This window comes from Equus caballus, chromosome 7, assembly GCF_041296265.1.
Source record: "Equus caballus isolate H_3958 breed thoroughbred chromosome 7, TB-T2T, whole genome shotgun sequence".
Classification (NCBI taxonomy): domain Eukaryota; kingdom Metazoa; phylum Chordata; class Mammalia; order Perissodactyla; family Equidae; genus Equus; species Equus caballus.
Genome location: NC_091690.1, coordinates 80,683,348 through 80,701,262, shown reverse-complemented (window position 1 = coordinate 80,701,262; position 17,915 = coordinate 80,683,348). Strand labels below are relative to the sequence as shown.

The window sequence follows — 17,915 nt, the reverse complement described above, 5'->3', positions numbered from 1 at the left end:
AATTGATAAACAATAATGTACACCTGAAATTACACAATGTTACAAACCATTATAATCCCAATAAAATTACTTAAAAAAAAAAGGCTGACTAGGCTTTAGGCAAGGAAGAAGATTTCTCTGGCTGATAGTAGGTGTTCTGAGTCAAAACCTAGATCCTCATCATCCTTTTTGCAGTTTAAGAAAGTAAAAGTGAGGTGAGGTCAAAGGATTATTTTAGTAAATATGATATTAGGATTTTTGGATCCATTATCTGATAGATAGTAGGGACAGAGGGAAATGTCCTCGAAAATGTTTCAGATTAATTGGTTTTAGGTCTGTCCTCTGACTAACTTACTTAATTTTTAGCGTTGACACTAAGCTAGCACTTATAAAATGAGATGTTAGTACAAAAATTAAGTTAATGAATGTAAAATATTTTGAAAATTTCATTGCTATATAAATGCAAGAAAATATTATCATTGTATAATGCTAAAATATTAAGAGCTGCTGCTAAATGAAAATTTCTCGTAAAATAAAGCTTCACTAAGATAATGATGAAAATTAATGGAAAGATTTAATTCACCACAGAATTTCAACAAGCATGTATTGAGCATATACTTGTTGAGCAGCGAGGTTCGTGTGTGTTAAAAGTGAAGGACAGATCACTTAAGTGTCATAGATCCGATGGGTAAGATCATTTAAAAACCCTCTGTGCCCTTTCTGCTTATTGTGTTGAGGATGCTAGTTAAACTCAGTACATTTTTTGTAGGAAGTCAAAGAAGAATATTTTCCAAAAAAAGATGATAGTCTGTTTATCTAGGCCCTCCAAAAGCATTTCCTGCCAGGCAGTTGACATGTAGCCTTGGCACAATTTCAAGAAACTATTTGCTTCTGTTTACCCTTTCCAGATACAGCATCTCCTAGGAATTGAGATGAGGGATCTCTTTTAACTCTTTTAAATTTTAGAACCATACTTTATATAACACTTTAGAATCTACTCTTTACACTAGCACAATGAAAATTCTTGTGTCTTTAAAAGAAAAATGCATGTGTTTTAGTAATTTGCTGGTAGAAAAGTCAAAGCCTTAAAGTGAGTTAACCCAATAAAATGTACTTAGAATATTCCTTTCCCATAAGATTGTTAGGATAAGTCTCTTCTTCAGAAGACTCAATGAAATTATATCTGAATATATAAAACTTGTTAATTACGGGAAAATTGTTAACATTTTAAAAATCTTTCTTCACTGAGAACCCACCATTGAGTTCTTTTGAAGAGTTTACTTAATTCATTTATAATATTTTTCTTTTAACATAAAATTTCAGAAATATTTTGTGATGTGAGGTAGATACTATATTTAAAAAATAGATTACTCAAAATTTTTATTCCTTTTAGGGAGTTAATTTGTTAGGAGTGCAGGAACATATTATAGCTTTATTGTAATCCCAGAATGCGTGTTATTTTAATTAAGTATAAATATATCTTTGAGGGAATGTAGTGGCAAATGTATTCATTTAAAGATGAGAAACTTGAGATACAGAAAGATACAATAACTTTTGACGTTCATGCTACAGTTAAATGTGAACAAATTTAGGTCCTCTCTGCATACTGTTGTTAAATAAACTAATTATTACTTACCTCTTTGTCCTACCAGAATGAGCTGAAAAGGATTCTAAAATTCTAGCCAGTACCAGAACTACAGGTGGTAATGGATAGGGAAGCAGGACAAGAAGCCGTGATTGAAATGAATGGCATGGGAACAGGTGGCAAGAGAAAAAAGTTTGAGATCAACCCTGGGCCTCTTTCTGGAGCCAGATGTGTGTTTCAGATTGAGAACATATCCATGATCCAAGATCAGCACAAGGCCATGGATCAGAACCAGATGACCTCTGAATGGCAAGAATCAGGGCACAGATCAGAGACAAAGTACAGGAGATTGGCATACAAACACCAATGCGATGAGTAGATGGGGAATGATGAGCACATGTGCAGAGTTTGGAGTCTCAAATGTAAGATCTGCCATTAGAATCTGGTATCTTAATACTTCTGGACAACATAGATCTCTCACCTCCCACCCTCTTTTCCTCTCTGTAATTTACAAGATTTCAGACTTAGTTGGAAGATATGGCCTTGCTTTTATACTCTGATACTGAAGGCTTATGTGCTGAGATGAATGGATCCCTGCTTTAAGGGAATCAGAAGTCAGCATAGCTTGCTACGGTTCAGAGTTCTGCCTTAGAGGCTGGAGTTGTAACAGCAAAAAGATTTAGCAAACCTAGGGTCATCACTGGTATCATGCACAAAGAGTTATCTTGGTCTTATGAATTGGTGACTTTGGTCTCTTCCATGACTTCTTGCTTCTGTCTTGAAACCATGTTCACTCCTGGACTGCCTGGCCTTATAACCATCTGTAACCACTGAGTGACTACCTTAACTGAATCCTGTGAATCTACACCAACTTAATTTTTAGGACTTTCAGCTATGTATTCCAGAGGAAGTAAAGAATAGGAAATACAGAGTCACCGTAAAACAAGCAGAATGACTGGTACAATCATTTCTGTTAGTCAGGAAACGAGTATCATTGTCCTCTTACGGACCAAACTCATCTCCACCCTCACTGCATTGCCAGTCATGGAGTAGGCCTTTAATAAGTCATGGCTGCATGTTGAATTATGGGGTCTGCAAGTGATGGAAGTAACTGACTGGGAAGAGTGAGGGAGTAACTCCTGAGATAGGCACAGAGCCTGAATGCAGCTTTCAGATGTGAGAGAGGGAACCGTATGGCTCTACAGGAATGTCTTAGAAATAAGCTAAGGCACAAAGAAATTATGGAACTACCCAAGGCTATTGAACCATTCAAGGCAGCACTGAAAGTTAACTGAGTGTCTTCATTCCTAGATTTATGCTGTGTACACTGAACAAATGGTTTGTAAAGATTCAAAACAGTGCTTAGGCCAGCAAAAAAAATTTTTTTAATTAATATAAAGTTTGAGTAAGTGAAATTTTGAAGATGATGGAATCTAATTGATAACTTCCTTACTCTTTAACCTGTAGATAATCTCCCTTTTTAAAGTGCTCATTACAGTAGTGATTATGCAGAGAAAAAGCCTGTGATGAAAATGTGGTATAAAATTGTGTTCTTTGTTCAGCAAGTTAAAACAAGCTGGTCTGTAAGCAATTATTATCTTCATCAAAATTCCTAGCTCTAATGTTTTGGCTTTGTTGGCCCAGCACGTATGCCTTCTCAAACAATTGGATGGATTTAAAACACTTAGGAGATGTTTGTGCTTATATCTTAACATAGCATCAGTTCAACAGGAAAAAGAAAAAAATGTAAGATTTGGCATTAGGGCATAGTTTAAAAAGAAAATCAAACCCAAACTAAAGTAAACAGAAGCCCACAACAGTGCTGAAACCCCTGCATGCAGATGAACATCCCTTCTTCTGCCTTGTAGTGTCCTAGGAGCAGTGCTCTCCTTAGGGTTCAGGGGTGTCTTTCCTGTCCTTACTCTTTAATCACTTAACATTTCTGGAAAAAATTACCAGAGGATTGGCTACCCATTACTCACATTTGTATACAAGTGATGCATTGTAAAGAAATCTCTTTTTGCTGTTTTAAAAAAATATTTTTGGTTGTTCTAAACAACAACAAAAATGTGTTCTGTATTCTAAGGAAACTGTTTAGGTGCCTGCTGGGATGAGCAGATGATTTAAAAGTAAATTTGCTCTTTAAATTCTGAATTTGCATATGTGTGACTATGAAGAATTTGCCTTTGGATGAGATTGGGAATATTTGGTTAAAAAATAATAATATTGATAAAGACTAGACTATTGGTGGTGAGCATGATGCAGTCTGTACAGAAACTGAAATATAATAATGTACACCTGAAATTTACACAATGTTATAAGCCAATATGACCTCAATAAAATAATTAAAATAGTAATAATCTTTTAAGGTTAAAAATATCCACAGGTACATTTTTAAACTTATATAATTTTTTCTAGTGGGTTAGGTTTCTTGTTACATTCTTTGCTTAGTTAATGATTACATAGCCAAATATTTATGCTATATATTCGTTTGAAATTACCGTAATTCAACACTATTTATTGAGTAATTTACTGAATAAAAACTGCCATTTGCGAGATGTTGAAGATGAGACAACTGCAAGAGGTGCACATTCTAGCAGAGTCAACAGATTGGGTCTTGGTGAACGATACTTCTGAAGAGGTGCTGTGGGCTATGAATTGTGCCTTGGGTGCAAAGAGAGGAAGTAATTCCTTCTGCTTAGGGGTAGGAAGAAATCAGAGATGGCTTTACTGAAAAGGTGACATTTGAGTTGGGCCTATCAAAAGTGTTAACTTTTTCCATATTTTCTGGGAATGACATTATTTATGAGTTTGGAGCATAAGATGCCTGAAGCTAGCAATAATTTGTAAAGTTTGGGGTGTCTTTGATACATCCAGGTGCAAATATCCGCCAGGTAGTTGGAAGTTCAGGTCTAGAACTCAAGAGAGGGAGGTTGAAGCTCGAGATAATAGTTTGGAAATATCAGTATATTTCACTGAAACCATGCAAGCAGATAAGATGCCTGGGGAGAGCCTGTATATAGAAAAGAGCCAAGAAGAAAATCTTCCAATTAAAGGGTATGCAGAAGAAGAGGTAGTAATGAAAGACACTGAAAAAGAGTGGTCATGGAGATAGGAGAAAGAGTTGATAGTAATGCTGGGACTGTAGAGAACGTCAAGAAGGAAGCTCAAGATGCTATAGAAAAAGGGAACAATCAGAATGAGAAAGAGCATTTGGAGAGTAAAAATGTAATAATTGAAGTAAAAAAAATGAGAGAAGAGTTAGAAGGAAAAATTTACAAAATTTCTTATAAAGTTGAACAAAAAGACAATGAGATGGACATTTAGGAGATCAATCTAGGAGGTCCAACATTTAAATAATAGGAGTTCCAGAAAGAAATTAGAGAAAACGCAGGGGAGGAAATCTGTCAAACAAATAATACGGGAAAATTTATTGGAACTAACAGGATGTGAACTTTCAGCTTAAAAGGGCCCACCATGTACCTTCAAACAGAGTATGAAAAAGTACCTATAACAAGGGACATCCTCATGAAATTTCGGTAGAAAAGATCCTACAAGCTTATAGAGACAAAATAATATGCATTATATTCCTCAGCCACAGTATTAGAAAGTATATGACCAATGGAGCAATGCCTTCTAAAATCCAAATCAAAATATTTTATACCTAGATTCTCTACCCAGCCAAACTGTCAATTCAGTAGGAGAATAGTTTGAAATCATTTTCAGCCTCGCAAAGTATCAAAAAAATTTCACTTCCTACACACCCTTTCCAGAAAACTACTGGAGAAGGTAATCACAAAAATAAGGGGATAAAAAAAGAAAGAGGAAGACCTGAGGTGCAGAAAATGGGAGATCTGACATAGTAGAGATTACTCTTCAAAAGGAATAGGCATGCTCCCAGGACAGAAGATAGGGAGGAAAGAAGAAGCGTTTTTGACATAGTAGAGGAATGCTGAGGGAGTCACATCTCTGTTTTCTCAGTAGTGATGGCTGTCAGTTACCTGCTGACAGTCAGTAGTTAGAAATTTCAAAAATAGGCTTATAACAGTTGCTGTGGGGGGCAAGGAAAGGATCTAAATCACTAAGAATAAGTAAAAGGATTGTTGAGCAGTATTCAGTTTTGGGAGGAGGTTTGTAGTGAAGCCTGTCAGTGTCTTTTCACCTTGCAATAGGGCTTCAGAGATGATACAGGTACTTTTTTCCTGTTGGTCAACTTCAATGCTATTTATCAGAGATCACTTTTTCTTGAGATACTCTGAAGATTTGTTTTTGCAACACAAACTGAATTATGGTCAGCAAAGGATCTATTTCTTCACAGTATTAGATTTCTGTACTCTAAGCTGAGGTTCTTATTAATTGCATATAATAATCACATTTGGTAGTAAAAACCACACACACACACACACACACACACAGTTTAGAGTGACAGCTTCCAAATGCATCTGTAACCTAGACTTTTTGAACCCTTAAATCTTGGCTCTTCAAGTCTTGATGAAAGTTGGCTGGTGAGTTTGATACTCAGGAGGAAGGAACTAAGGGCAGAATGGAATGCTAGTTATCCTAAAAGAAAAGAAAGGAGGAAATAAGATAGATGTAAGTGCTGGGAAGAGCTTGGCCTTCCGGGAGACCGAGGATGGCTCTGTCCTCTGATTCTAGTGTGTCAACCATGTTTCCTAGCATAACAGAAACGTTGGGGTGGGCTACCGCTTAGCAATAGAACAGCTGCACGTAGACTGCCACCCCCATCTTACCGATGTTTAAGTTTTCAAAGTCATAACTATGACTATACACGTGTTAATGTGCGTAACCTTTTCATAACTTACTATTTTAACAGAAACTCCATAAGCATTTATCATTCCATTTGTCAAGAAAATGTTTTATTGTACTGTTTATTTGAATCCAGTAAGCATGTAAATTTTTTTTTTTTGAGTAGGATTATCCCAGAGCTAACATCTGCCAATTTTCCTCTTTTTGCTGAGGAAGACTGGCCCTGAGCTAACATCTGTTCCCATCTTCCTCTACTTTATACGTGGGATGCCTGCCACAGCATAGCTTGCCAAGTGGTGCCATGTCCACACCCGGGATCCAAACCGGTGAATCCCGGGCTGCCCAAGTGGAATGTGCGCACTTAACCGCTGCACCACTGGGCTGGCCCCTAAGCATGTAAATTTGATTGTCTCTGAACTAGATATCTCCTCCTTGACTCTAATCTGTATTCTAGAATTTCCCATTGAGTTTTTTCAATTATAGGTGCCTAGATCCTACCTCCAAAGATTCAGAATTATTCAGATTCTGAATCAGACCCAGATATCCTGAACCAGAGCATTGCATTTTGAAAAGTTTCTCAGATGATTTTTTTTCCAGAGGACAAATATTTTATTCCTTACAGAAATGTAAAGGAATTGGAAGATGACTACAGTTCTCCTCAGGTGATTTCTGATATGCACCAAAGGTTGAGGGTTACTTTTGTTTCTAATTTACTCTGCACATTATATCCAAAACTATTTTCCCAAATGCATATCATGTCACTCTTCTCCTTAAAAATATTCTCTCCACACCCTTCAGAATAAAATTCAAATTTCTTAATATTGGTTTCATGGGCCTTCCTAGATCTGATCCTCTATCAGTCAGAGTAGGCTTAACTTATGCTGCAATAACAGCCCCTAACATTTCAGTGACTTAAGACAACAAAAGTGCATTTCTTGCTTGTACAGAATGTCCAGCATGGGTCAGTAGGGAGGCACAAGTTTATTCAGGGACGCAGTCTGTTCCATTGTCTCACAAGGCGTTGGATTCATGTGGCAGAGAAGAGAGGCATGGATATCTCTCACCCATTCTTCAACACTTGACCAGAAAGTGACATGTGTCATTTCTGCTCACAGCCTGTTGGCTACAACAGTCATGGGGCCCTGCCTAACTGCAAGGTGGCTGGAACATACAAACTTCTGGGCACAGGAAAAGATATTAGTAAGCACTAGTAGTATGGACCACAGACCAGTAATCTACCTTTTTAAAAAAAATTTGAGGTGGCATTCATACAACATAAAAGTTAGCTGTTTTAAAACATACAATTCAGTGGCATGAATTATCTAGTTCTAAAACATTTTCATTACCCCCAAAGGAGACCCCATACCCATTTCTCCCTCCCCGTGGCAACCACTAATCTTTCTGTCTCTATGAATTTACCTATTTTGGATAGTTCATATAAATGGAATCATACAGTATGTGACCTTCTGTTTGTAGCTTCTTTCACTTACATAATGATTTCAATGTTCACCCACATTGTACCATGTATCAGTACTTCATTCCTTTTTGTGACCAAATAATATTCCATTATACAAATATACTACATTTCGTTTATCCATTCATATGTCGATGGACACTTGGGTTATTTCTACCTTTTGGTTATTGTGAATAGTGCTGCTATTAACAATCATGTACAAGCATTTATTTGAATACCTCTTTTCAGTCTTTGGGGTATATAGCTAGGAATGGAACTGCTGGGCCATATGGTAATTCTATGTTTAGCTTTTTGAGGAACTGCCAAGCTGTTTTCCACCTAATCTACCATTTTAGCCTCTTGTTACTCTAGTCAAATGAGGACCATTGTTCCTGCTTTTTTTTTCCTCCCCAAATCTCCCCAGTACGTAGTTGTATATTTTTAGTTGTGGGTCCTTCTAGTTGTGGCATGTGGGATGCTGCCTCACCATGGCCTGACGAGCAGTGTCATGTCCGTGCCTGGGATCTGAACTGGCAAAACCCTGGGCCACCAAAGCAGAGCGCGTGAACTTAACTGCTCAGCCACCGGGCCAGCCCCAGGCGCATTGTTCTTAAAGCTAGTGTACTTTTACAGCTCAGGCAATTCCTTTGGTTTTGAATTATCTCCCTTTCTTTTCTGTTTATTGAAATAGAAATTCTAACAATCATTTAAGGTTCAGTTCCAACCCTCTTTCCCTCAGTTCTCAGTAAGAATCTCTACTACTTCTGTAAATTCCTGTATTTCCTCCTCTTTATCTCTTTTCTACCACTTATTTTATTCTGACTGGTGGTTTATGTATACGTTCTTCATTAGATTTTAAATTTGCCTATATGGCTTATTTCTCTTTTATCCCCCATGATGTCAAAAACAGTTTTTTCAGATGTTTAATAAAAGCTTGTTGAGTGAATAAAGAAATGATTAGATAGCTATAGATATATAATCATTTTTTTTCATATTTGCTTTAGGTTCATTTTTTTGGGCAAGTAGTATGGAAAATGACTAGAAGATACTACATTCTCACAATTCTTTTTTTTTTTTTTTTAGGAAGATTAGCCTTGAGCTAACTACTGCCAATCCTCCTCTTTTTGTTGAGGAAGACTGGCCCTGAGCTAACATCCATGCCCATCTTCCTCTACTTTATATGTGGGACACCTACCACAGCAGGGCTTTTGCCAAGCAGTGCCATGTCTGCACCCGGGATCCGAACCGGTGAACCCCGGGCTGCCAAAGTGGAATGTGCGCACTTAACCGCTGCCTGGGCCAGTTCCCATTCTCACAATTCTTATTTCAGGGATGCTTGTAGGGCAAAATTCAGTGAATTTAATGACAAAGATAAATCATTGCTTAGTCTAGAGATATTTGATTAGATCTAAGGCTGATCCCAGTGGAGCAAATATTGATAACTAGTGTTTCAAATCAGTAAATTTTTAGACTTTAAATTCTCCCAATCAGAAATTATTTTCAAGCCCCTGAGAGCAGGAAAAAGGACCATGCAGCAAGACAGATGAGTGGGGAGACGTTCCAGGCCTCGAGAGCCTTTCTGACCCTTTTCTTGACTCCTCTCCATCTGAAGAGCACCTGGCATCTCATCTTACTCCCTCCCAGGTCCAGCCTGCCCAGCATCATCAATCAAGCTATCCTAATACTTTCTTTAAATAAACAATAAATAGTCTGGTATTTGGAATAAAACCTTAAACAACATTGCAGAGCAAAAAAATAAATGGACCTAGGTCAGGCTGAACCTTTTTGTAAGCTGATTATAGAAAAAGACCCTTGTATTATATTGTTCATGCACTTTGGAAGGGAGAGTGAAAGGCACTACATGGTATTCAGGCAAGAAAATAGATTCTACTATGAAAAGGGGGATGAGTGAAGCAATTCAGTTCAGTTATCCCTGATCCCCTAACAAACTACTAACTTATTTGTAATTTTACGTTAAAATCCCAATTATAACACTTATGAAAGTAATAATCACTGAAATACAAGTGAGGTTTACCATCTTGACAAAATTAATGTATATCTTAAAGGATGTGGTTCTTAAAATCTTTATTAATAACCCTGTAACTTATGTTAATTATCTCTACCAGGAGTACTAAGTTAATTTTCCACTTTAAATTCTGTGTAGATTTAAATAAAATCTTTCCTTTATCCCAATAGAAAATGTTCAGGTTATGATAGAAAAATGTCTGCTTTCTTTGTGTATGTTTATGTCAGAAGTTTCTTATAGATTTTCATTGTCAGTCAGTCGACACGGCAACAGAAAGAACTATTCATTGGAGGGATTGTTTGAGAAAAACATAAAAATCAGGAGTTATTTACAGACAGATGTGGTATTTTATGACCACATCTGCGTGTTGACCAACACTGCTTCTGAGGCTATTTTGTAGTCTGGAATTGCGGACAGTAATACTCCTCAGCAAAATGAAGGTTGCAACTCTGCTCATCCTGCGAAGGGACGGTGGCAGAGCGTGAACCCTTAGCCTTGCTCTAGAATGGCGATTCTTACCTTCTTTGAGATCATGAACCTCCTTGAGAATCTGTTACCAGACTGTGGACCTTTGCTTCCAAAAATGCACTATGCACACATAAATAATTTTGTGTTCCCTTTGAACATCTCTGGAAGAATATTCAAGAAACTGCAGTGATTGCCTGAAGAGAGGGGAACTGGAGGACAAGAGTAGGAAGGAAGACTTCTTTTTCTCTACATATTCTTTTTGAAGTTTTTAACCAGGTTTATATCTTACCTATATATATTTTTTAATGTTTTTTTTAAGTTACAGTGTCAAAAATTTTTGCACACAATTTTGGGTTCTGTGCTTCTTACTCCCTACAATTTTAAAAATTAAGTAGCTTTTAATAGAATATACATTTATACAGTTGTTATTATGGATGATTTTACTTGTTAGAAAAGATATGAAACTGATCAATAGTTTTAGTGGCCTATTAGTGCTATTATGTTTGTATGACAAAACGTTGCTAATGCCTCAATGATCTGTTTTAAATCTTATTAAACTTTGTTTAAACTTTATTTAATAAAGTTTTATTTTAGTTTTATTTAGTAGGAATAGTTTTTTTCAAACATTCAGTTTGAAGATTTTTTTTCTTTCCGAGGTAGGCTGTAAAGGTAGTTGTGCCCAATAAGTTGCTTATTGTGAAGGAAAAAACTACATTATTTTCACTCCGTATATTTTGCCTGATTGCTTTTGGGAAGGCTGTGTGACGGTGTGGTGATAGAGGGGCTTTCTTTTAAGGGAAAGTTGCCCTATGTAGAACTGACAAAGCAAAGATCTTAGAATTAATTTAGTCTAGTGTTTCTTAACCTTGGAGATTCTAATTCAGTAGGTTTGGGAGTGGGGCCAGAAGCTGTGTTTCTGACAAGCTTCTTAGATGATTCTGAAGGGCTATCAGATTTAGGAACTAGTGATCTAGTACATACTGTTATGCTTTACTGATTGCAAAAACTGGTCACGAGGATTCATACTACCGACTTAGTTGCATCTGTGTGAATGTAAGCCCCATTTGCCTTTTGAGGGGCTTGGAGAAGAGGAAAGTAAAAAGCCAAAGGGAGTAATAAGGTCATCCCTTAGTACTCCTGATAGTTCTTTCTTTCTTTTTTTTCTTTAAAGATTTTATTTTTTTCCTTTTTCTCCCCAAAGCCCCCAGGTACATAGCTGTATATTCTTCGTTGTGGGTCCTTCTAGTTGTGGCATGTGGGATGCTGCCTCAGCGTGGTTTGACGAGCAGTGCTATGTCCGTCCCCAGGATTCGAACCAACGAAACACTGGGCCGCCTGCAGCGGAGCGCGCAAACTTAACCACTCAGCCACGGGGCCAGCCCCCTGATAGTTATTTCTGAGGTATGCCCAAAGTCTTAAAGCTTATGGGAAAACTTCAAAGGTGAATACGCGGTGCTTTAGAAGTTAGGTTCTACTCAAATGTAGGGAGAATGGAAAACAGGATTGGATTAAATAGTACTTGCTGAGGTTATGGATTAGTGATTAATAATTATTTTCTTTAAAAAATATTTTAGGATGATTTCCCTGTTTAGCATTGAAGTTTAGCTGTTTAAATAAAAAATACTATTTTTATTAAAAATTTAAAAAAGGAAATTATATATAGAAAAGCATGACCTAGAAAATTTAAAGTCATCTGGGCCAACCATCTTTCCCAGTTGCCTGCCTTAGAGAAACCTGGTTATTTGGATCATCAGGCATAAATAAGCCCCTATTGCTCCCTTAATGACCCCATATAATATTATAGACAGAGTACCTAGGAGGAAGTAATTGCTTCATGAATACTAGACCTGCAAACCTGCAAACAGACTTCCTTGAAAATCTTTTTTTTTTTTGAGGAAGATTAGCCTTGAGCTAACTGCTGCCAATCCTCCTCTTTTTGCTGAGGAAGACTGGCCCTGAGCTAACATCCATGCCCATCTTCCTCTATTTTATATGTGGGACCCCCTACCACAGCATGGCTCTTGCCAGTTGGTGCCATGTCCACACCCGGGATCTGAACTGGTGAATGCTGGGCCGCTGAGAAGTGGAATGTGCGAACTTAACCGCTGTGCCACCAGGCCGGCCCCTTCCTTGAAAATCTTAACTCCATTGTCCCTCAAAGAAAAGAAATACACCAAAGCAAAATCCGTGAACCAAACTACTTACCGTGCTTAAGTGCAGGATTTAAAATAGCAAAAGGAAGTAAAGCCCATCTCTGTGATGTCAAGTGCTATTTTGGTGTATAACAAAATAGTTGAATTGTAAGTCCCTCAAAGTTAAAATGTTAAACAGACCCTTAGTTATAAGCTGTGTTGCCAGGCATCTGTATGGAATATAACCATGTAATCAGAGTGTATTGTACTTCTCCACACAAAGAGAACCGAAGCTACTGCTTCTAAAGATTAGGAAACTTTCAGTAGACCGCCAGAAGACAGTACAGAGGAAATGGCTTGGGGGTGGAGGAGATGTATGAGAGAGGATGAAAGGAGCAGTATTCATACTATCCAAATTAGAGCCAGGATGTTTATGCTCAAATCTTGTCTTGGCTCTGCGTTGAGGGGACTGAATAATGGGGACATGGGACGTGTATCTCTGAGATCCCTAAATTAGTCACTAAATATACCAAATTCCTCTTATAAACGTTTCTTATTTGCAGTGGCCTCTGTACATTTCTGAATATATATTGTGGTTAAAGTCCGAAGCCAGCTAATGCTAATTACTCCTTCCTCTTTTTTTGTTGCTAGTGTCCTTCCTAAAGCTGTTACTTTATTCTGTTGTTTACAAGTCACATGCATCTACGGGATTGTAACTTTATGAGGAGTGTTTTTGTTTATCTTTCATTTATTCAAACAGCATGTATTTATTGTGTGCCTTTTTCATGCTGGGCACTGTACTGAGCATATAAAATGTAACTATTAGCAAGATATACTTGGTCCCTGTCCTCATAGAGCTTACAATCTCCTTTAGCACCTTATACATAGTTGGCTTTGTTTGTCATGTGATGTGAACATTAGGTTAATGCAAAGTACTAAATTAGCACCATTGAAGATAGCATTAAAAACATTTGAGATGTTAGTGTCTCTAATAAATCTTTGGCCAGTATTAAGATTTACTGATTAGTACTGACATCAGTGGAGTTTAGATGCAAGACTATATTTAGACTATATTTAGAAAACCTAGGGATATTAATTTTCTTTCTGAAAGAGTAGACCTAATGAAGGTTTTTCTTAGGAATTAAAAAAGTTCCATGCATAATTTGCAATAGTATTGGCAAACAAAAAGAACAACTATTTGTATCTCATTATTGCCCTCTCACATTGCTTTAGCACACATAAGAGGCAGCAGGAGCTGCTGCCAGAGATGCACACAGTTACTGTCCTGGGTCTGAGTAGAGAATATCTTCATGCTTTCTGTTGAGTTGGCTTTCTTAACAGATGTCACTCAAGAAAAACAGCATTTTAATAGAAGTCTTGGAAGTGGAATTTGGAATAGTTCTGGAAGTGGGAAATTTAAGCACCTCCTTAGAGAGCTTAGGGAGCTGCAGGTGGAATTTGCCTGGAGCATTGTCAAATTCTGTGGCTTGTGTTCTCTGAGGATTCTTCTGCGTAAGTTCTCTTGTTGCTTGTGGAGGGTAGAACCACCCTAATTTGAGACTGGAGAAGATTGGAAAAGGCTAGGTCCATCTAAATATGGCCTAGGTCTCCTGAAGGGTTCAGGCATTTCAGTGAACTAGAGTGGAAACTCACTCTTAGATTTTGAGTTGGAATAAAACTTGTTCTGCTTTACCTGGTTTCAAGTTGTCTCCTGTGTTTTCCAGTTTGCCTCAACAACAATGGAAATCTTGGGTTTTCCTAATGTAGAACCAATTCATTCAACTAGGAATTGATATATTTTTCACACACAGACAACTGTGTCACACTGTATATAAGGCCTTCTGCTTTAAAGGCCAAACATATCCTCTGGCACCAATATTATTGAGATAGTTAATAGTAATTCATTTAATGATTCATATTAATATCCTTTTCTGGCAAAGGACAATAGATCTTATCAGTTTAGTTCTTGCCACTATTTCTGTTTGATCATGAACAAGTTAAATTATTACCAGGATGTATCTTAAACTCCCCATTATTTTTGATGCTTGCCCTGCAGCTGAGTAAATACCTCTTTAGGATATGTGACAATTGAATTGGCTTGGGCTTTGAAAGATGTCTTTGCTTTAGAGCTTGCTTATGTTCATACGCATTTGTTCCTTACAAATGTAACTAGGTTTGTGAGAGTTTTGTGCATTTCAATGTCAAGGTCTATTTACAGGATGAACAATTGGGTTACATGGCTTCCTAACATCCCACCACGTATGTGTGAGTTTGCATTTTAAGTGATTTGCATTATCCTGTTCCAAGTGGATTGTCATAGTGGGTTAACAATTTCTTTCAGAATTCCACTAATAAATCACAGATTCTCACTTCTAGTATTCCATTGCTTATTTAATGACACCCTTTTCTAGTTTTTGGTTTTGCAAACTAACGGAGAATTTAGAACTCTGAATGCCCTTGGAACTTTCGGTTCAGACCAGACTCCTTGGAACCCTAGTGCTTTCAGAGTTCCTCTGCTCCTGCTGCAATACCAAATGTAGCTGCTTTAGTGTCTTTTGGATTTTGCAGGGCTCCCCCAGGCTGCGGGCTGGGAGAACGGAAAGAGCTCATCCGTTTGTTTGAAGGCAGGCTGCACAGGCAGCTTTTCCCAGACTCTCCCAGCTCCGGCTTTTCATGCATACCAGCGGAGCCGCTTTTTTCCTCCAGTGATTGAAACCATCTGGACTGCAGGGGGGTCACGTGTGTATGAGAAAATGACATAAAGTTTCAGACCTCCTTGTGCTTTGCTCCAGACCCAGACAATTCTTGGTCGGATGGTGCCGAGGTGAGGGCCGTCCGGTTTGAGGGCCAACTCCTCATCCTGCCCCCCCACCCCCATCTTCCCAGCCCCAGTCCCCGCCCCCCTTTGCGCGCACTCGGCGCGGTTTTCTTGTTCGCTCCACTGCCTCCGAACACACCCCTCGCCTGGTTCCAGCAGCCCACCCTCTCAGTCTCGGGTGGAGGCACACCTCCTCCACGCCCCCCTCCACTCAAATCTGTGCTCCCTCCCTTCTCTCTCCCTCCAGCCCGGCCGCAGCCCCGGGCGCGGATGCCTGCCCGACGACCGCCCTCTCTCCCGGAGCGGCTCCTCCTCCGGGCTGCGCGGCTGCAGGCAAGCCCCCATCTGTGCGAGCGCCCAGCCCGGCTGGGGAGCGCAGAGGTAAGTGCCTCCGGCTGCCGCCCTGGCTTTCCCTTCATGTCTTCCCGCCGGAAGGTTGCCTTTTGCTCCGGGCCGGGTGGCGGGCAGGAGGGGCGCCGATCGCCTTCCTCCCTCCTACTCACCACTCCTAGCCCCGGGGCGGTGTTCCAGCTCTGTGAGTATTTGCGTCCAGCAGCCCAGACTGTGGGGGGCCTCTGAAGGCGCAGAGGAGCAGGGCGGTGGGGCAGCTCCACTGGGGTGGTGGGGACTGCCCCCCAGGCGGTCGTGGCAGACTCTGCTTTCCGGCTTGGTTGGGGCCGCGCAGTTGGGGGCGGGGAACGTGGAGCCAAGGGTCTGGGGAAGTGCAGAGCGGCGGTATGGGGAGAGGAGACTGCCGTCCCTGTGGCCCTGGGATTGGGCAGTGCAAGCCGCTTTCTCCCCTGGACGCACCCAAGCTGCTCTGCGGGCTGGCGACCTCTTACCTGGAGCTGGGTTAGCTTGTCTGTAGGCTTCTTGGAGGACACACACACACACACACACACACGCACGCACACTCGGAACTCAGACAAAGGAAAATCAACTTTGCACTCTATCACTTCAACAAATTAAGCTGTGTTTATTGGTGAATGATTGCCTTTCCTTTTCTGCCTTCTTCCTGAAGTGCATTGAGTATTAAAGATATATTTTTTAAGTGACCCGAGACTAAAGGAACACAGTTTAGCCGACGTTTATGCTACCCTGTCAAAGAATTTAGTAATTTAGTAGAGTTCTAGAGACTGAACGTTTTCAAGTACTTCTAAAGAGAGATTGTTGCATTTTCCTGGAATCTTTATATGAATGTGGTTTATAATTACTTGAATGTGAATAAAACAACCGTACGAAGTGGGAGAATTTGCCTTAATGCTGCCTTAGTCCAACTCTGTCTTTTATCCCCATGCAGGTGTCTCTGCTGTTTGGACAGCAGGGTCTTGGGAATGGTGACGAGATCATTGTCCCATCTCCAGGACTGTATAGAGCCAGTTGAACCATTCCAGGATCTCTTATATGCACACACTTCAACCTGCCATCCTAGGATAGGGCCAGAAGGTTAAAACTCAAGTGACTGCAGGATTGCTTTCTTTTTTCCTCCAAGTAATATTTTCAGAAGGTGAATCCCTTCATTGATGAGATTTTTTCAGAAATAGGGGTTTCCTAAGGATCAGAGATAGGGTAGGTTCCAGAAAGCTAATCAGAGGTAAAGGCCACATTGCTCCCTGTCTGTCTCTCATGCTGAATTAAGGGCAGCACAAAGCAAGAGCTCACCAACAGCCTGTTGACTGCAAGAGGGAAGTAAAGTCTCCCTGGGCCCTGCTGGCTTGGCAGACATTTCCACTGTGACGGCAGATGGTTAAGCTTCCTTTTCATTTATGGTAAATATCACCCTTGGAAAAACTCGCCAAGATACGGGGGAGATTTGTTCCAGTGTCTATGGGCAGTGCTATTATCCCCTAATTGGGCCAGTACCACACCCAGTTTTGGTAGACAACTGCAAGGCAGCTCTGCCTCCAGAGTATTTTTTATTGAGCACAGATTGTGATTGGCTTGATAATTGGTGACAACTTTGCCCCTAAGTTGGTGGATTCATGGGGGAGAGACGAGTGACACTTAAGAGAAGAAGAAAAATTTCAAATCGATTGCCTTAGAATGTAAGAATTAAGGAAGTTCAGAGGAGAAAAAGATTATGAGCCAGAGTGGCTTCATAGAAGGGAAGGGATTTTAATGAGGCCTTGAAGCAAAGTGTGGTTCTGAAACTAGTGGAGAGCCGCTGGGGAGAGTTTTAGAGTAGAGAGAGTAGACCCTTTGGACTAGAGGTGAGGAGAAAAGTAATACTTACTGAGCATCTACTCTGTGCCGCGTGCTATGCTCTCTCTGGCATCCTCTAGTGTTGTGAAGTAGGTATTGTTCTTGTTTTAAAGAGAAGGAGTTCTTGTTTTAAAGAGAGAAGATCAGAAAGATAAGTAACCTGCTCAGGATCATACAAATAGTGAGTAATAGAGCTGAAATTCCAGCTCCCGGTTGTCTGACTCTAAAGCTTGTGCTTCCACACCTGCCTTCCACAATGGAAGCTGGAATTCTGGCTCAGGAGCTGGAACTTGATCGTATATACCTTGTCTAGCTTTTAAAGTTTTTTGAGAAAAGGAGTGATTGGTAAAGCAATGTTTTTAGAAGATTAGCGTTCCATCTCTGCACAGGAATATTGATGCACACTCGTCACAGGTAATGTGCAAAATGGTAGTTCTTAATTCCGAGGTTAAAAAAAGCAAATAGATGTTTGGGTGTTTAAATTC

At 39.6% G+C, this 17,915-nt stretch overlaps 1 protein-coding gene across 31 annotated transcripts in view; it reads left to right on the top strand.

The window, feature by feature from the left end:
* Nucleotides 1-17,915, top strand: part of DENND2B (DENN domain containing 2B) — a 176,808-nt gene that overhangs the window by 10,985 nt on the left and 147,908 nt on the right. For 2 of the 31 annotated variants that reach the window (XM_070274723.1, XM_070274688.1), the window contains exons 1-2: nt 15,050-15,234; nt 15,476-15,609. The exons of 18 other annotated variants lie outside the window; for them this stretch is intronic. The gene's annotated coding sequence lies outside the window, so the exon portion shown is untranslated. Of the gene's footprint in view, nt 1-14,978; nt 15,235-15,321; nt 15,764-17,915 lie in introns of those variants that run through there. 11 more of the 31 variants (XM_070274727.1, XM_070274726.1, XM_070274733.1 and 8 more) reach the window with 9 other exon arrangements.